The sequence below is a fragment of the Suricata suricatta genome, chromosome 5, assembly GCF_006229205.1.
Source record: "Suricata suricatta isolate VVHF042 chromosome 5, meerkat_22Aug2017_6uvM2_HiC, whole genome shotgun sequence".
NCBI lineage: Eukaryota > Metazoa > Chordata > Mammalia > Carnivora > Herpestidae > Suricata > Suricata suricatta.
The window spans coordinates 72458772-72479571 of record NC_043704.1 but is presented as its reverse complement, the minus strand read 5'-3'; positions in this window follow the sequence as shown (position 1 = coordinate 72479571).

The following is a 20800-nucleotide window of genomic DNA, read 5'->3' as shown; positions in this document are numbered from 1 at the left end:
CCCCACCCCCAACATGTTCTGGTTTGTCTGGGTTTCCCTCAGGGTATGATCTGAGCAGCTCAGGGGAGAAGAAAATTATCATCATCCTCTTTCTAAAGCAGAGTATTAATGCGGCCCAAGATTGCTGGAGCTTTTGTACCACTTACCATATAGAATCTTGCCATCCAAAAGCTCCACTTATTGAAGTAACTTTTTTTTGTTTTTCTATTAGAGGCTTGTCGTTTTCTTTGAATAGATCTTGCTTGTCCTGTTAGGTTAATTTCAAAACACTTACTGTTTTGAATTCTTTAGGGCATGGGATGTCTTTTTTTTTCCATTGTATTTTTTTTCAAGTCTTCATCACTGGAATCTAGAAATGGTATTGATTGCATTTTAATCTTATAATCTGCAGTGCAGCTGAACAGATTTGTCATTTCTTTTAATGTTCCTAGAATGCACTGTATCTTTCTTAGTGTCCTGCTTATTCTGGCTTACGACGGGAAAGCTTTGTTTATGGCAAGATGTAGCCGTGCTCCAGGCTAAGGCATTTTTCTCCTAGGAAAGACTCAGCATGGGTGACAACACTCTCATAAGCAGGAGTTTTGCTGGCTACACCTAAAAGAGTATATGAGGAAAAGAAAATGAGGATGACATTATTAAAGGGATAGTCTTTTTTTTTTTTTTTTTTTTAAGTACTGTGCCAATGTGGGGCTTGAACTCACCAACCCGAGATCAAGAGTCACATGCTCTACCGGCTGAGCCAGCCAGGCACTCCTAGAGGGATAATCTTTAATTAATTCTGATTTCTATTTTTAAAAGTAAATCTTTTAAGAACCCTGGTAACTCAGCCATTAATAGCAGAAAATTGCTTACCACATACTTCACAACTGAGCACTGATCACACCAAAGTGGAGAACACCTGGCCTGACAAAGGCAGATTTTTACTAAATTGTACACTGTTAAAATGGTGAATTTTGAGGTATGTGAATTATACTCTCCCTTCACAAAAGCCCCACAAAACCTCAGGAGAAATTTAAAAACATAGGTTTTGGAGGCAATATATTGAGTTTATAACCAGTTCTGCCTCCAACAGGCTGTGTGGCCTTGGACAATTACTTGATTTCTCTGAGTCTCAGTTTCACCCTATGTAGAATGGGATTATGAACTGCCTCTCCTTCATTCCACTGGTAAAAGAAACTCTCCTCCACACCCTATGGAGATGTGGAGCGGCCAATCAAAATATCTCTTTTTCCTAGACGTAATGATTGGTGCAGATGTGTTCATGTGATCCAAAGAGGATTTGTCAAGGTCTTGAAGAGAGCTGATGTGGAAGTTGACTCAGGGGGCTCTCTCTGAAATAAACTTTAAGGCTCATGGGGTCCAGGGCTAGTGGGGAGAGAGGGTCTAGAACATACTAGAAAGTAACGCTAACCCAGAGAAGATGGAGAGGGAGAGATCCTGGTAACATTGTTTGAGCACATGGAAACAGTCTAGCCAAAGCTAGACAACTCCTGGTATTTTCATTTTTGTGTGCAAATAATTTCTTTTTTTCTTAAGCATGTTTGAGGTGGGTTTCTGTCATAAGCTACCCAAAGAGGCCTAAATAGAAATCTATTCTATAAAGCTGTTGTAAGAATTATTTGTGGCAATACATGTAAAGCTGCCAATTCTTGTATGTAACACGTATTCAAAAATTGAAACTTTCTATAATCATCATCAATACCGTGCAATAGAGAGGGACAATTCTGTGTTTGCTTTATACCCTACAGTAGTTAAGACACTGCTGAGTGTAAAGTTAAATCTCAATAAACATCCTGATAGACTAATTGATGTCTCTTAATACAGAATTTAAACATGAATTAAACAGGATTTTTCTCTCCTTCCTACTCTCAAGAGATAGAGAAAAATCTATTAAAAGGAAAGAATGTTGAACTCAAGGTCAAGAGAACAGGGTTCCAGTTCTGACAATGCTCTTCTCATACTGTGTGTCCCCAGGAAGCCACTTCCCTTCTCTGGGCCGTGGTTTCTCCATTTGTCAAATGAAGCTTTGGTGCTAGATGATCTTAGCCCCTTTTTGCACCCCTCCCCTTTTGCACCCCTTTTGCACCCCTCCCTGCAGTTTCCCACAAGGACACGTGGTCAGGGATGGTCAGGGTACTCAGTGATAGCCACTTGCAAGATTCTGTATCCTCACAGGAAGCTGCAAGTAAGTTCAGCACCCCACTTGCTAACGTGGGAGTGCTGTGGGTACATGTTAGAATGATTTTCAGCCACGAGGCCTGAAATATAATGTACTGTCCAAACAAATCAATGGAAAGAATATAAACATTCATTTAGGGCCTTCTAGACACACACGGTGCCAAGTACTAGGGAAACAAAGGGACTAAGTCCCTGTTCTTGAGGTCAAGGAGTTTTACAAAGACTGTTCCTTAAATGTCTTGTTCATCAAGATTTCTCTGGAGTTCAGATGCAAATGGAGATTTTGCTAACCTCTTTGGGTGCCTACTGTGTACCAGTCACTGGACAGAGTTAGTGTATGTTGTCCTGTCACTCAGTTGTAACTTTCATGTACTTGCACCTCTCAGAAACACTGATCTGTTTGAGGCATGGAGACATAATAAGTCTTTGTAACAATGTCTCCCTTTACATGGAGGCCCTGACCCTCACAGCCTCATCCTCTTTCATCCTTGCTGTCTGATCATAAATGAAGTTTCCCTCTGTGGGAAGCCTGGAGCTGCAATGCATGTAGGCATCTGAAGCTCCACTCTGTGGAAGACATTAGGTGTTGATTTTTACTCAAGTATTTGAGTAATCATTCTTATATTAAAAATAGATACTGAGGCGCACCTAGGTGGCTCAGTTGGTTAAGCATCTGGACTCTTGATTTCAGCTCAGGTCATGATCTCACAGTTCATGAGATCGAGCCCCACATCGGGCTCTGTGCTAACAGAGTGGAGTCTACCTGGGATTCTCTTTCTCCCTCTCTCTCTGCCTCTCCCCCACTCACATGTATACCCTCTCTTTTTCTCTGTCTCTCAAAATAAAAAAATTTTTAAATAAATATTGATAGATCATGGAATAAACTTTAAGATTTGAACTTTTATTTTTGAGAGAGAGAGAGCATGAGCAGGGAAGAGGGGCAGAAGGAGAGAAAGAGAGTATCCTACGTAGGCTGCACACTCAGCATAGAGCCCAATTTGAGGCTTGATCCCATGACCCCGGGATCATGACCTGAGCTGAAATCAAGAGTTGGATGCCTAGCCAACTGAACCATCCAGGCATCCCTAAGATTTGAACAAATGTAAGATTCATTCATTTTTTCCAACAAATGTTTATTAATGAAGACTGTATGCCAGGCATTGTCCTAGGCCCTGGAAATTGAGCAGTAAATAATTCAGTAAAAAAAAAAATATATATATATATATTTTTTTTTTTTGTCACGGGGTTCACATCCTAGTGAAGTAAACAGGCAAAAAGCATAGTATTTCAGATGCTGACATGTGCTATGGAGAAAAATAGAGCAAAGAAGGGAACTTCATAGACATGTCCAGCTTGCAAAGGATGGCTTCAAACTTCTCTATCTGATTCCTTGGGACTTCTTCTCATTGCTTTTGTCACAAGGGTTACCTGGGTGGGGGCTGGGGGTGGGAGTTGGGGGGTGGGGTGGGAGGTAACCAAGAGATCAGCTGGCCTAAGAGATGCATCTCGAGCGTATTGACCCAAAGAGAGGAGATGCTGAAGGAAGGTAGCTTGCCCACCCAGAGGTGTCTCATGGCCCAGAACCCACACACTAAGGGGCTGCATTCTGGGCTTGAGCCCTCTTTAGCAGACTTCTGCCTATATTTCTCACTCAGTGCAGTCCCTGCTTGCGTTTCTTGGATGCCCAGATGGCCGCCTTGGGGAACCTCCTTCAGTGATGACTCACCTTCACCCAGGTCTACCCAAGCCCTTGGCCCTTCTAGCCAAAGGCAGCCCTGCTCTCTGTCACCATCCCACCCCCTGTGGCTTCTGAGCTTTATGGTGTGCCAGGCACTCTCCTGGCCATGTACGCTGCAGGGTAGAAGAGATGACTACCCAAGGAAGGGAGCCCGACAAGCAGTGGGATACAGGGCAGTCTTGCCACATAGGACAGACATGCAAGCCAGTGGTTCTCAAATTTGATGATGCAGCAAAGTCACCTGTGTACTTGTTAAAATAGAGGCTCTGGGCCCCACTGCTGGAGTTTCTGATGCAGTAAGTCTAGGATGGGGCCCCAGACATGCAGAATCTACATGTCTAACAGGATCCAAGTGCCCCCTGGGCTGCTGATGCCAGGCAGGCCCACACTGAGATCCTCTGCTCTAGGCCCCCCCCCCCCAGCCCCTTTCCCCGTGAGGCAGGCAGTCGGCCTTCTGTGTCCCAGCCTCCTGCTGGGTCCTTCCCTTCCTTCTAATTTGTGAACCCTTCTCTCCCTTCATTGTCTTCCTTTCCTAGGCCATCTGGTTTTCTCTCTCACTCTTAAAAAATGCTTTTGGAATGTGATCTGAAAAGAATTATACTAAGTGGCAAATGGCTGGTCGTTAACTATCATCCCTTCCAGGAATATTTGAATTTTGACTGTCCAATAAACCCCAAGGCTAAATAAATAAAATTCTGATGGTGGACTTCAGAGGTCAGCTAGTGAATGGTGGCTGTGTTTGGGGGCCCAGAGCCTGCAACACTGTGTAGGTGGCCACTTACCATGCCTCCCGCTGTGTGCCTATGGGGGAATGTCCCCCGCGCAGCCTGGCTAAGAATTGAAATTCTGTGTCCCTCTTCTCCAGAAGCAGTGAGGCAAAGATGCCACTACTGAAGAGAAAAGCAACTAATGGCAATAATTAAATCCCCCAAGGAGACAGGATCCTCAGTGTCCTTTGTGTTCTGGGAGTGTCTTTTGCTTTGGTGGAAAGAAAGAAAATCTGTTGTGACAGGCTCTGATTCCCCTGCTGAGGGAGGCCCTGCTGTGGTTGCATCAGGGCCTGGGTCTGACTCTGAAAAGTAAACAGAACAGGATTTGAAGAATTAAGGTCATGCTCCCCTACCCCAGGTTTATAAAAAAAAGAGTAGGCAGGCTCAGGGGGTGGGGAGGGCTGCATAAAGAAGAGGCTGGAAAAGAAGGTGCGCGGAGGCGAGCCAGCCTGGCCAAACTGCTCATCTGTCCAGAATTGCAGCCCTGAGCTCTTGCCCTCCAATCCTGAGAGGCATATCTTGGCCTCATGGCCTCTCCCCATTTCATGAGAGGCAGTTGTCTCCCAGAAAGAAGGAAAATGCTGGCATGAGAAGGAGCAGAGAGGAAGGAGCAGGGTCTATGGGTGGGTCAGAGGGAGTAGTCCTTCCAAGCTGACTTGAGGCCAGTAATGTGGCACAGGTGATGAGCAAGGCCTGGGTTCTTGTTCTGGTGTGGCCTGGTGCAAGTCACTGTGCTCTTCACCACCCACTGAGGGGTTAGCTGAGTTGACTTCTAAATATCCCTTCAGGGATGCCTGGGTGGCTCAGTGGGTGAAGCGTCCAACTTCAGCTCAGGTCATGATCTCACAGTTTGTGAGTTGGAGCCCCCCCTTCCCCATTGGGCTCTGCACTGACAGCTCGGAGCCTGGAACCTGCTTCAGATTCTGTCTCCCTTTCTCTCTGCCCTCCCCCACTCATGCTCTGTCTCTTTAAATTTAAAAATAAATTAAAAAATGTTAAAAATAAGTAAGTAGCCCTACGGACCCTGAAGTTTTCCAACTTCTTCTGGCATGAAAGGTGCTGGTTCATGCATGAGTTCATGCATGAGGACTACTTAGATGACACTGTGGGGTTTTGTTTTTGTTTTTGTTTTGCTTTAATCTCTTTTCTTGGCCCCAGATGGAATTTCACATAAGTCCATGTCTAGTGCAAAGCATTCTCTAATCTGTCTTCACTGGTTATTTCTGAACCCACGTTACGCACTGGGAAACCCTTGCCATTGTCTCCCCTCTGTTCCACCTCGCCCCCCCCCCCCCACTTGCCATTCTTGTTGGTCTTGCCCAAGGAACTCTGCAATCATCCCATCGGCCCTCGTCTGCCCCTGAAAAATACCTTTCTGTGGTGCCTTTGACAACCCAGGTTAGAAACAACCAGCATATGAATTTGTTTCATGACACGTAACTTTGGTAACAGGCCTGTGTGTGTGTGTGTGTGCACAGACACGTGCATGCATACGGCACAAAGACTTACACTGAAGGCACTGTAACATGGAGGTTAAGGTCTCAGGTTTTGGCATCACACAAGCCTAGACTTAAATCCTGCCTCCACCACTTATTAGCAGTGTGATCTTGGGCAAATTGCCTAACCTTTCTTAGGCTCAGGTTACTCTTCTGCAAATTGACAATAATATGCACCCTAAGAATTTGCTGGGGGCAACTTCCTGCTCAGAGCACACTTGTTTCAGAGATAATCGGAGCATTCCATCAGGGTCAAGGGCATGCCTCCTTTCTTGTGGTTAGTAGTACTTCTTTCTGCTGCTGCTATCTCATTGTGGGCCACTCTCCTGTACCCTCCAAACACCTGGAATTCTGAGCCAAAGTTCCCTAGGTAGGCCATGGCAACTGAGTAGAAGAGATCCCTCTTTTCCTGACCCACTGGCCCATCAGTCTTCATAAGATCACATGCCAGGCACATGCATATTACTTTCCTGAAGGTTTAGGGTGATTTTAGAGAGTAGAAACAGAACCTAGAGCACTAGCGGTTTTGAACTTTTTCTTGAATCCACAAGGAAAGACTTGGCTCTTCCGATGGAGGACCCACTTGGATGCCATCCCACTCTTATGACTTTATATTGTGCTTTTCTTAAGTTTGTTTATTTATTTTGAGAGAGAGAAAAAGAGAGAACACAAGTGGGAAGGGGCAGAGAGAGAGAAAGAGAGAGGGAGAGAGAGAATCCCAAGCAGGCTCCATGCTGTCAGTGCAGAGCCCAGTGCAGGGCCCAGAACCATGAACTGTGAGATCGTGACCTAAGCTGAAGCCAAGAGTCAGGCTTTTAAACAACTGAGCCACCCAGGCGCCCCATCCACTCCTATGACTTAGGACCTCACGTGCCGAAGCACACTGTCCTCTTTGGTCTGTACAAGTCCCAGATCTCTTGTTAACTATTCATTCTCTTGCCCACCAGCCCCCCCCCACCCCCATTCTCCTTCCTCTATAGGCAATCATGAATTTACTCTGCATCTTTTTTATTAATTTCCTGTGAGGTATGTTTATTTTAGATAAATGGTTTCATGTCATATAGTGCATTCATTTTCTCCCTTCTTCCCCTTGGCCCTAAGCCTGTAAGGTCCATCTGTGTTGCTGTGCACACTTCTCGCTGGCTTGCTTCCTCCATCTTTCCCACAGTGGCATCTGGGTGACCTTGAGCCTCCTCTGACAGCAGTGCTTCCTCCGTCTCCTAACCTGACTCACCAGCTTTCAGATGGGTCAGCACAGTCTCTAATCTTGGAGTCTAACAACTCATAGAGAGTGTTGTCTTCTTGCATCCTTCTTGAATGGTGAAGACACTGGGCAGAGAATTGAGCACTGATGTTTGTGCACCTTGTCTCATAGGGAGAGAGGAGGCTCTAGACCCATGGTCCTTGGCAACAGGACCTCTTCTGTGAGGTTCATCGTAGGCCTCGTGCTTCCTTCTATTGGTTTACCATTTCAAGGAAGCCCTTCTCCTAGAGGTAAACAATTCTTCCCACCCAGAAACATAATAAATGTATCCTTCACTAGCAACACATTTACTGTGCCTTTGGGGTCATCTTGAGGAGATTTTGGTTTCTTCCAGGGGGAGAGGGAACGTGCATAGGCACAGGTAGTGTTGCTGGCATCGCAGAAGAGCTACATTTGGTTTCCATGGCTGTTCTGGGCTCTTAAGGGGAAGGGCATTGGCCTCAATTAAATTCTTTCATCAGTAATTCCCTTCTAATAAAAAGGGATCAGTAGTTTGCCAGTTCCTCCCAAAGCTTTATCAGGATTAAATACTGTTTACTGAATGGTATCTATTATTATTCAGCAAATTTTCATGGATTTCCTGACTTTTTTTTTAATGCTTCTTGTCCTTCTTCCTTACTCTGGCTACTTCCTCCTTCAGACTGTCTCTTCTTAGGGGTCTTCTTAGGGGCCTGTCTTCCTCAAAGTGTCTCCCTTTGGGGGACACCTTCTATTTTTTTTCTTTTTTCTTTCTTTCTTTATAGTTTATTGTCAAGTTGGTTTCCATATAACACCCAGTGCTCTTCCTCACAAGTGCCCTCCTCCATGACCATTACCCGCCTTGCCTTTCCCCCCTCCCCCTTCAGCCTTCAGTTTGTGGGGGGCACCTTTTAGTGGTGCTGCACAAGACTCAAGGAGTGCCACACAGGAAGCCCTGACCCCAGCCATGCCTTTATATGCCTGGGCTATTGCCTTGTGTGGCCTTGATCTACTGGCTTGACCTCTCAAGGCCTGTTTTCTTGTTAAAATAAAGGTGGGTGTTGGAGAGTTGAGGCCATTTGGCTCTTGATGTCTAGGATTTTGCAAGCTGTTCAATATTCTTTGGCATTTCCAAGATGTAGCACCTTTTCCCTCCTTACATCAGCTGACTCCCAGCCTCAAACTATGGACTATGACCATAACTCTGTGATCCCAACTCTGCGTCATGTCCTCCTGCCTCTCTAGTCCCTAGCCCTTTCTGAGGACTCTCTACATTTCTCACCTCTTTGTTCTGCTCATTCTCACCTACCTTTCCTCAAGGAATTCCCATCCCTCTCTAGTCTCCCTCATTGAAATGACCGTCCAGGCATGTGGGGTCTGTCCCTCCTTTCCCAACCCTCCCTGAAGTCCCACATTCCCCCCAGGGGTCCTTGTCAGGCAAATGGAAGCTGAGTGTGCTTTGAAGGCACTTACCTTGTCCTAGAATTACCCCAGATTCTTTTTTTCTTTTTAATGATTATTTTTGAGAGAGACACACACAGAGAGTGAGCAGAGGAGGGGCAGAGAGAGAGGGAGACACAGGATCTGGAGGAAGCCCCAGGCTCTGAGCTGTCAGCACAGAGCCTGATGCAGGGCTCAAACCCAGGAACCATGAGATCATGACCTGAGCCAAAGCCAGATGCTCAACTGACTGAGCCATCCAGACACCCCTAGAACTACCCCAAATTCTTGATGCTTCTCTTCATCAGGATAATCTGGGCTATACAGGAGGCCTCCCTGTCATGCCAGAGTCTCAGGCTACCCCCAAGATCCTCTATAGCTTCCCTAAACCTGTTTCTCAGGCCAACAAATCTCCTCTATGGCAAACTGATAGGCCTCTTAACCTTTCCTCAGTCAAAGCAAGCCCACAAGGATTCCCACCATCCTGGACTACAAACTTGGGTGTGAGGTAAACTCTAAACTTCCAACCTGATGCTTTTCTTCCTCAATTTTAATCTTTTTCTTTTCCCAGTGCCCACTGGAGTGGGAGGGAAGGGATCTCCACCCTTCTTCTTGCATTATATCCTCCATCTTCCACGGGGCAGTGGCCCTCACAGCCAGATCGTCATGCAGAAAATTGGGCTCTGCTCTACATTATGGAAGGAATTAAGAGCTGAGGCCCCCAGGCTTGACTTTGATGTGGGAGTTGCCAGACAACCAGGAACTAAGGATAAAAACACAGTGCTTTACTATCCCCTAAATATCTCTATTCCCTTTTGTATCTATGTATGATCTCTGGTCCTTCTCTAGATTACCATTATTGCTTAGGCAAATAATATATGTATTTTTAATTTCTACTGCATGAAAGTCATTGTGCTGAGGGAGGAGGAGACAAATAACCAGACATGGTCTCTGGCCACACAGAACTCTTGTTCTGTGAATGGTGATTAAGGTAAATAAGCAACTAACCTGCAGGAGGAAGTTGTAAGTGCATGAGAGGCATGGTGCCGTGGCTAGAGCAAGGGGGTTTTGCAGAGAAGTTGGTGTGTTTTTGAAAAATGTTTTTAATGTTTATTTATTGTTGACAGAGAGAGAGAGAGAGAGAGGGAGGGAGAGAGGGAGAGAGAGCAAGGGAGGGGGGAGACAGAGGGAGACACAGAATCTGAAGCAGGCTCCAGGCTCTGAGCTGTCAGCACAGAGCATGATGCGGGGCTAGAACTCATGAACTGTGAGATCATGACCTGAGCCAAAGTTGGACGCTCAACTGACTGAGCCACCCAGGTGCCCCTGACTTCGTGTGTTTTAGATGTGATGCCAGGGGAGAGAGTGTTGAAGCCACATGTAACTAAAATTTCAAGACTGGCTTCAGGAAATACCGAGGTTTTTGAGGAGGATCTGGTTCCCTTCATACCCTCTGCTGCTGGAATTGCAGTTCTAATTGCTCACCCCAGGCTGGGCCTGGTTCTGGGTGGTTCCTGGACTTCAGTGCACCTCACGGGAGCTACACAGATTCACACTGTACGTGCCCGACTGGCCCCTAATGAGAAACTAAGTCCTGGGCAAAACTTGACTCTTTCAGAGTTTGCCCAAAAGGGAGAAATGGCTTTAAAAAGTGGAGGTAGCCTATGGAATCACTTCTTGCCCCCAGCAAACCTATCACATAGTCACCCTCATCTCTGTGAGCAGCAGCTATGAAGAGTGAGCAGGGTTCCCCGCTGAAGAGGATCTGGGGGCTGGATGCAGCACTCTCTGGGTGCTGCTGGTGAGGCTGGGAGGCCCCAGGCAGTTGGAGGTTCATTAACCCAACACATACTTACTGATAACGTCAGAGAGTGGCAAGTGGTACACAAAAATATTAGATTAATGGGCTAAAGCTGGTCAGGGAAGTTCAACAAAAAATCTAATACTTCTCGTGGACTTCTGAACTGAGCATAAATGGCCCTATAATTATTATTGGAGTAAATTATGTTAATTGTCTCCACATGCCCCAGAGCAGTTATATGTATTATTCTTGACATCTACAGTTTATTAACTATTTAGCACTAATTTAATAACAGGCCAAACTTACTGTGTTTTCTTCTACGCTTCTGTTAGATTGAATTAAGATAGTTGTGTCTACTACTAGTTGAAGTGCATGGAGTTAAAGAGGTTTGCTTCTTTGGCTCAAACTGCAATTAAATCTGATCACCTCACACAGAGAGCGGCTGCCATGAAGGAAAAAAATGGGGGAAGCAATCAATTCATTAAAGGATGAATCAGAGGAGAGGAAATGGAAGTGTTGGATATAGGAAATATGGACCATAAGTTGTGAGCACTCTTCTCATTTCTAGTTGGTGGGAACATTACACCTCCTTTCAAAGTGGTCATTTAACAGAGCTGATAATCACTCATGGGTTATTTCCACCTAAACCTCTTGTTTTCTCTGAAAGGATCCTCTTAAGAAAGCACAAAGCTCAGACACTAAGAAAGTCTAACGGTAACACCCCCTAAAACAACATCAGTTGTTGCAACGTAAGGTTTCTAAGACTTTACAGAAAGGGAACAAGTGAGTGCAGGAAACAGGTTGGCTCGTGCCAGTTCGGAGGCTGGCCTGGCGCTGGTTGGATAGGCACAGCCATCTCCTCTCCCAGGGAGGGCCGCTGGTTCGCCCTGTTCCATGATTTAAAGTGCTGTTGATTTGTCTGCGACGTTCAAGTATTTCTGAAGATTAGGATTTCAAATATTCAAGGCATTTTATCCCAAATGACCAAATCTAATTGAGATTAGAATGATATATAGAAATGAGAGGAGACTTGAGCAGTATTCCTTCAATCTCATTATCCTTTTGATAAACCACTTAGCTTTCTGTTCAACATTCTGTTTAATTTTCTCTTCCTCTATAGTGAGATCGATAATTTTAAGTATTATTTCTCAAAGTTTCCATTACCAGTGGGAGCCCCAATAAGCAAATAGCCACCACATGCTTAATAGCTTAAACTCACAGTACCAGATGGGAGGGATCTGATTCTTCCTTTCTGTTCTCTCTGTGAGAGAGAAAATTCACTATGATTTCAGAGTGGGAAATCTAGGTCAGGATTTATAAAATCCATCTACTAGTATGAGAAACATTTGTAGTTTGGCCTCTCAGAGGACCAGAGCCCTCAATGCCAAGCAGCAGGAGGAGAGCTAGTTATTGGGGAGAGAGAGGAGTGCCATGTTGGTTGAAGGAAGCTACCTTCTTCATGCCATTTGGGTCAGTCACTAATAGAAACCACCCCTGCTGAGCAGGGAGCTAGAGCTGAGGCTCAAAGTGCCAGAAGTGACATATTGGAAATGGTGGTGGTTACACGCAGGCATACCTTGAAGAGATGGCGGGTTCTATTCCAGACCACAGCAATGAAGCAAATATCACAATAAAGTGAGTCCAGTGGATTTTTTTGGTTTCCCAGTGCATGCAAAATTTATGTTTACAATATACTGTAGTCTATTACGTGTGCAATACCATTATGTCTAAAACACCAATGTAAAGACTTTAATTAAAAATACTTTATTGCTAAAAAATGCTAGCTGTCATCTGAGCTTTTAGTGAGTCACAGTCACTGATCACAGATCACCATAATAAATATAATAATAATGAAAAAGTTTGAAATACTGCAAGAATTTACCAAGATGTGACACAGAGACACAAAGTGGGCAGATGCTGCGGGGCATGATGCCCAAAAAACAAACAAAAGTCCCCGCAATATCTGTGAGGTGCAGTAAAGCTAAGTGCAATAAAAGAAGGTATGCCTGTGTGAGGGACTGCTGGCATGCCAGCCCCTCCTGAGCACCAGACCCTGTCCCCTTCTCAGAGACTCTACTCCCTGCTAAGACCTCTCCTCACCCAACCCCTTACCTTCTGCCACAGCTAAGTTGACCATGAATAGATATGTGACCCCAGCTGGACCAACCAGATGCTCTCTCCTGGGAATGTGGAATTGGGGCTCAGGAACTCTTTGGCTCCTTTCTGCCTGGCACTTGAACTGGCTAGGATACGAAGCTAGGATTGGGGCACCCATGTTTGTATGTGGTTAAGTAGCAGAGAAAGATAATTATGACAGCAAACACTTGCCAAGAGCCCGACACTGTTTCAAGAACTTTACATGTATTGGTTCATTTAATCTCACCACAATCCTATGAGGTGACACTGTTTAAAGAACTTTACATGTATTGATTCATTTAATCTCACCACAATCCTATGAGGTGACACTGTTTAAAGAACTTTACATGTATTGGTTCATTTAATCTCACCACAATCCTATGAGGTAAGTGCTCTAATTACCTTCAACCACACTTTATAAGTGAGGAAACCGAAGAAGCTTAAGGAACTTGCCCAGAGTTATGAGCAACTAAATGGTGGAGTTAATATTGTAATAATCTTGGTGTTTTGGTTCCAGAGATTATCCTTAACCATATGCTGAAATGCTCTCTGGAGGGATGGAGAGAATAGGAGAGAAAGAGGAATGAGGCTTGTATCCTAAAGAGTCAGATATGAGAGACAACACAGCTCTTGAGAGACAGATTTGGAGAAACAAGCCAGCCCAACTCTCCTCATTTGGCAGTTTCCAGCATCAGTTTTTATGAGGCCTGGCCATGCTTCTGTCTTTGGGTTCCACCAGGTCCCTCTATTTCTAGTCCATTTTCTTTTTTGCTTAAGCCAGTTTGAATGAATCTGTTCATTGCAGACAAATGATCTCTGACTCAATAAAATGGAATGGAAGGGAACATTTTCCAGCAGGGGGTCTGAGATTAGATAAAACTGTGTTATGTTAATCAGCTAGAGAAGTATGTGAGAGATGTTTTAATTTTGCTCTTTCTTAAATTCACACAGTATACTAAGCACGGATGATATAATTGCTTTAATAACTAAGATTAAATATCATAGAAATGTATAGTTTAGAAAAAGGAATGTAATCTCTGCCCAATGACTGGGGCTTAATGCAATCATGGCCTCACTTCCACCTGATGGAACTGGATGTAAATTATAGGGATAGCATTTTAGAGTGACAGTAAACCAAGGACTGGTAAGTAGAGGGTATAAATGAAGGGTATAGATGATGCATTCTTAGTCTTAATTTTTGCTTTTTATTTAATATGTCTTTAATTATTGCATGAGTTCTCCAATGCTGCATTATAGATCATCCCCCCAAGACTCAGTGGCTTAAAAAAAAACCCATCATTTTATTCTCTTTCATGGTTTCTGTGGGTCAGGAATTCAGACAGGACAAAGCAGAGATGGCTTGTCTTGGCTTTGTAATGTCTAGGACATCAGTTGGGAAGACATGAAATTTGGGTGTGACTGGGGGCTGTAATCATCTGACTTGTGTGTCTGCATTTGTTGCTGGTTACTGACTGAGTCCTCACCGAGGGTGTCATCCAAAGCACCTACATGTGACTCTCCCATGTGGTTTTTCCATATGACCTGGTTGGTTTTCTCACAGGACGGCTACTAAGTACCAGGAATGAACATCCTCAGAGAGAACCAGGTAGAAAATGTATCACATCTTATGATCTGTTCTCCGGAGTCATATAGCACCCCTGCTTTTACAGAACAAGCCAGCCCAGTTCAAGACGTGGGAACACAGGTCCCACTCTTGAGGGGAGAAATGTCAAAAGTCACACAGTAAGATTAGATTTGGGTGGGAGATATCGTTGCAGACATTTTTGAAAAGCTACTGCAGAAACAAAATACAATGACAAATGTTGATGTTTTAAAAAAAATGGAGTGGAAGTGGAAGCCTGTAAGTCTTGTACTTTTTTTTTTTTTTTTTAAAGCAGAGCATTGGGACATCCGAGTAGCTAGTTGGTTAAATGTCTGATTCTTGGTGTATGTGCCGCTTCAAGCACAAGTGTTCGACTCTTGGTTTCAGCTCAGGTCATGATCTCGCAGTTCACAAGTTCAAGCCCCACATGGGGCTCCATGCTGACAGTACAGAGCCTGCTTGGGATTCTCTCTCTCCCTCTCTCTGCCCCTCCCCTGTTCATGCTCCATCTCTCTCAAATAAATAAACTTTACAAGTAAATAAATAAGCAGAGCATTTAGTAAATTCTTCCGTGGCCTGATTGAAAATGGCATCAACTGAACGGAACAGTTTACAGCAAGGCGGACTGCTACTCCAGACTTGATTCTGCCAGCAGAGGACTACTACTGATGTGACACTCATGAGAGTTTGGGAGACAGGGTCCATTCCACTAAAGCAGGACCAGTCCAATGTGTGTTTTCCAACTTTCAGCAGAAATGATCTCATGGCAAGAACTGAGGAAAGGGAGTAAAGATAAAAAAGGATGGCTCTAAAAATAAAATCCCGAACCTAAAATTGTGAATGATCCTAATGAGGAAGAACAAAAAAGACATCTAAAGAAAACACCATTGCTGCTAATGAGCTCCGATTTGAAGAAGACACACAGAGAGGGAGAAAGAGGGGCAGAAAATTAAGGATGTGTATAGAGGAATGTCACAAATTTTTCAGATTATCAGAGGAAAGCAGAAGAACAGAGGAGATGGAGATTTTGAGGATTGGGAGAAACTAAAGATCAAGAGCCAGGAAGATTCGTCTGACCATGTGCAGGAGAACTGGGAGAGAACAACCTATTTCTGAGCTCATCAGGTAGTCTGTTAAACAACTAGAATTAAGAAAGAAAACCTTTGGGGCGCCTGGGTGGCTCAGTGGGTTAAGTGTCTGACTTCATCTCAGGTCGTGGTCTCACAGCTCATGAGTTCAAGCCCCGCATCAGGCTCTGTGCTGACAGTTCAGAGCCTGGAGACTGCTTGGCATTGTGTCTCCCTCTCTGTCCTTCTCCCTCTCTGTCTGCCCCTCTCCTGCTCACACTCTGTCTCTCTCTCAAAAATAAATAAACACTAAAAAAATAAATAAAAGGAAAACCTTCACAAAAAAATTTCCAGTTGGCATAAGGGAAACAGAAAGTCTTCACTCATTTTTTTTTTCTTCTTGACCATCCTGGACTTCAGAATTTAAGAAGGCTATAGTCCTAACTGCTTACGTTAAACCCAGTTTATACCTGCGGCCCAGGTGTAACTATTAGTAGTGTTCCTTGTCATTCTCAGAAGCCCCTTTGGGAACCCTGCACAAGATAGGAGGTAGACAGCTGCATAATTTGCTGGGCCTGGTGAAAAGTTAAAACATGAAGGCCTTTGTTGAAAAAGTAAGGGGGGAAATGCTGTTAAAGGTACTAACCACAAAGATTTTTCCTTTCTTCTGTAGTCTTTCTTGACTTGTCATGGTGCTTTCTATGTTTTATTTTATGTTCTTTTTTTTTTTTTTTTTTTTTTTTTTTTTTTTTTTTTTTTTTTTTTTTTTTTTTTTTAGTGAGAGTGTGAGCAAGGGAGGGGGGTAGATGGGAGAGAGAGACAGATAGACAGACAGACAGAGAGACTGAGACTGACTCTTAAGCAGGGATCCCATGACCCGGGGATCATGACTTGGGCTGAAATCAAGAGTCTGATGCTCAACCGACTGAGCCACCCAAGCGCTTCCTTACTTTATGTTATTCTAAGTAAAGAAAAAATAAAATTTTAAATTACTAAGGTGACTTTTACCTTTCATCTCTACATAATGTAATGCCAACTTAAAATGCCATATAAGAGCATTTAACTGGTAAGTGGAATCACCGAAAGTACACGATTCATATTTTGTGGTTTGTACATGTATTATTAGAATAGTGGTAATGCAGCAAAACATGGACTGAACAATTTTTATTTAACCTTTTGATATGTGCTCTTAATACTCTACCTTTGTCTTATTGAGGAGAAAGAAAGGACCATAAGGAAAAGGATTTATGAGCTGGCCTGTCTTTCCCTTTCCGTCTGTGTCATAATTTGCAGTGTAATTGGCTAATACGGAGGTGTAATGTGTATTAGAAAGGATACAATAGAGTTCCTTGGTCATTTGTGTTTTTCAAAATACCATTGCCTCCTTCTGTGCCCAGAGTAAGTCTGTTCAAAGAGCGAACATAACTTGTACGATCTGTCATCACCCCACACACTCAGTCTTGGGTGTAACACACCTTGTACTCACTTAAGGCTGGCTGCACTCCGTGCCACTTGAAGTCCATGATGGGGAAGCTGCTAGGCCTGGGACCGCACTTGGAGCACCACGAGTGAAGAGCAGTGTCACTCACACTTGCTTGTGCGTACACATCACCAGGGGATTTGTTAATATGCAGACTCCCATGAAGCAGTTCCGGGGTGGGGCTGGCATTGCTGTCTGCCACCACACTTTGGGTAGCAAAGGTCTAGAGTAGATAATGAGCACCATAGGAGAAGAGGGGGTGGGACTTGAAATGCACTTTAAAGGTAAGAATGATGAAGAGGACAGAATGCATCCCAAGCTGGGCAAAGGGGATGTATAAAGAGAGGAAGCAGCAGAAGTGGGTAGATGGATTTGGCTGATGCTGAGGCTCTTACTGGGGAAGAGGAAGCTGAGAGTAGAGAGACCAGAGAGTAGAGAATGCAGAGGATCCTCAGGCTAGTTCAAGGTCTCCCTAGAAGTGGCAAATTGGGGGAATATGCCTGGGACACAGATCTCCTAAAACAGTTCTCCATACCCATTGTCATTAAACCCTGATCCCATAAAGAGTGAAACTAACAGTCCCTGAGGGGCCAAATGTTCCCGAAGTTTAATTTCCTATATTGAGCTCTAAGGCAGCATGGTGGGTAGCAGAGGCCTGAGTCAGGAGACATGGCTTTAGGATCTGGCTTGGGTAAGTGACTCTAGAGGAGGCCTGCTTCTCTGTAGGATTTCTCTATACTGCTGGGGGTCTTAGATGACCTTTCAAGTCTCTTTCAACAATCCATGACATTGGGAACCTGTTTGATCCACCCCTGTCAACACCCTTGTCATGGAGGGTCTCCCTCCCCAACCCTGGTGTGCCGGGTCAGGGCTGAAGAGAAATGTGGGAAGTGGGCTCAGTAGTTCCCAGAGCAAGAGGAGCTTCTTGGCGCTTCTGCTCCCACTTCTTGGTGTCTCTTTACAGGATTGGGTGTTGAGTCCCCAGGGACTGAAGCTGTCCCAGCTCTCAAAGCAACATTCCCAGGGCGTTTACCTTGACTGCTAAGACCAAAGGCAGATCCAGGTGGGCCCTGAAAAGGGTAGAGGGTGGCATTGAGGACACAGTACCAAACGGATGAGGCTGTGGCCTGAACAGATGCAACATGCAGTTTCTTCCCACATCCCTCTCTGCTCCCTGAAGTCCCGGCTCAGGCGTTGGGGGGGCTCCCAGTGCCCTTGGTGGGGACTCTTGCTTGGTTTTCTCGTGGGTGGGAGTGAAGTGAACATCATTAGCCAGTAAATAAACATGACTCCAGCAACTTGTAGATACTAACTAAAATGACACAAGCAATCAGAGAATTTCTCTTTGAAGGCTGGAAAGCAGAGAAAGTTTATCTCCTCTGCTGCAAGAACAGAGAGGGGGCACCTTAAATTATCCTGGCTCCTGTTTGACTCTGCTCTTGTCATCTGGAAAAGGCTCCAAGCCCCTCTCTCACCCCCCAGGGAGGTGGGTAAACCCACTTCACTGAGGTTTTTAATTCCTGGGGTAATCCCTTCCTTCCGAGCCAGGTGGGGGGTGGGGAGACCCCTTGCATCCAAATCTTTGATGTGGGTGGAAGCAAAAGAGAAAGACTTCTATAAACCTGTCAGGGAGATGGGAAGGGACCTCGAAAGAGGGCTTGTAAATGGGCAGTTCACCTTTGATCAATCGCCTTAGACCCTTTTTACAGCCTAGGATTATGGCTCTAAGTGCCCTTCATGTGTCCCCACAGGAATCATGTGACGTAAGAACAATTAGATTATTCGAAAAGTTTAGAGAGATTGTGCACAAAGGACTTTCATTCTCATTAAAGGAGCAAGAAAAAAAGAAAAGAAAAAGAAAACATCAATCCAAACCATGAAGCTGATTCCTGAGTTAGTAATAAACTGGAAACCCAGTCTGTTACTTTCCATGTAACAGGATATTCTCTGGCCTGGCAATTCCACTAAAATCTATTAATGACAGGGATATGAGACATAATTTTATTCCCCTCTCCTCCATCCCCCAGACAAAAGAAACAAAGCAGTCGCTGTCTCTCACTGTTGGATTTTTACTTCATGTTATTAAAAAATGTCAGGAAAACAGAAACTTAACAGTCTGACTTTCTCCACTTGGGTATAAACAGATAATAGGGCTGACTTCTGATTTCCAGTTAATGTAATGTGTGTGGTCAAATACCTCATAGAAAGACTAATTCATCATGGCTGCATCTGTCTGTGTGTTTTTATGAATCGCCTCCCATCCCAATACCACATGAAGAGGAAGAAGGTTTATAATCTGATGTTTATCTCAAAATCTGGCCAGCAAAAGATGAGATATAAACAGCTTCATGTCAGTGTTTAGGGAAATTCTGTGATTTGGAAGAAGCAAGAGACTTTTCAAATGTGGCTGGTTCTGAGCCCATCAGTCACGCCTTCCAGTTTGCTCACTGAGCCCTCCTGTCACAGGCTGCCTGACTACCAGCCCCTCCCCCCACCCCACCAGTCATACTGGGAGCTGCAATCCCAATGGGACTGGAAAGTCCCATTTTCTCGTGGCAGCCCTGGCTTCCTGTGCCTGGGCATCAGCAGGAAGGCAAAAGTCCTCTCTCTGTGAAGCTGGCAGATTTGCCTGACATCCACCTCACCTAAGTCATAGAGAACAATCTCTTCCCGTCTAAAGAAGCACCTTTGTTAGTTGACTCTGCCTGCCTCCTTCTCCAGCACTACTCCATCGGCCCCTGCAGAGCCCAGACGGCTCACCTTTTCTGCACTGGGTCTAGCCCTCATTATAGAATTACCTGACATGTCATCATCCCTGAGATGGACGGCCAGGGTCTGGGGGACAGGGACAGTGAGGACACTCTGTCTCGTGGCGTGAGAGCCAGGGAATTAAGCGTTGTCACCATTCCTGCACAAGGCCCTGCTGTTCGTGTGGGAGGCCAGAGCCGGGCAAGTAGACACCACCCTCTCAAGAACAGGAGGTCCCTGCAAACTCAGAGCAGACCTTAAAGACTGAGGGATGATGTGAACCACAAGAGGTGGGGTTCTCTTCAAGGGACCCAATTAGGGGAGTCCTCATAAAGAAAACAGTTAAAACTTGAAATTTTCCATTTTTAAAATAATTTTGTTTTCTTCTCTGTCCTTAGCTACACACCTCCCTCCCCCACATGTTCACTTTATGATTATCAACCAGTGCCGGAGATTTTTTTTTTCTTGCTTCTGACCAGTAGAGCATAGTTTTCTATGGGGAAAGTGACAGGGAAATTTGTGAATTCTAGATACTTGCATACATATTTATATATTCAATGCCTGGGTCTTTATGATCTCAAATATCTAGTCAAAGTAGTCAAAAACCTCAGGCAGTTGGAGACCAATGAGTCACTTGTTCATCAGCAAATACGTGCTGAGCTCTTACAAGGGGATCCCACCTGTACCTCATCCTTATTCATAGAGAACCAAACATGCCAATCCCACCTTTCTAGGTAAACTCAAGAGAAAATCTCAATCTGTGACAGAATTCACAACACAGATTAGTACATCTTTATGATTTATGCGTTCCGTTTTGATTGCAATTGGGTAAGAAAAAAATACTTGCTGAGTACCTGCCTGATAAACTCTTCCTCATTCTCCTCCTCCTTCTCTCAGTCCCTAATCCTGGTCCTGAGCCGTCCACTTCCATGTGAAGACTTCCTCAACTCCCTTCAAATCCATACTGTCAGACCTTGCTCTTCCCTGTCACGGTCCCTTGTGGCATTGGACACTTGGAAATGCGTTCATTGGTTTGTTCCTCCATCACATTATTTGGTCTTTGGTGTGATAACCCTGACTTGTTTCTCTTTCATCTCAGTGCCTAGCACTACATGCAGCAT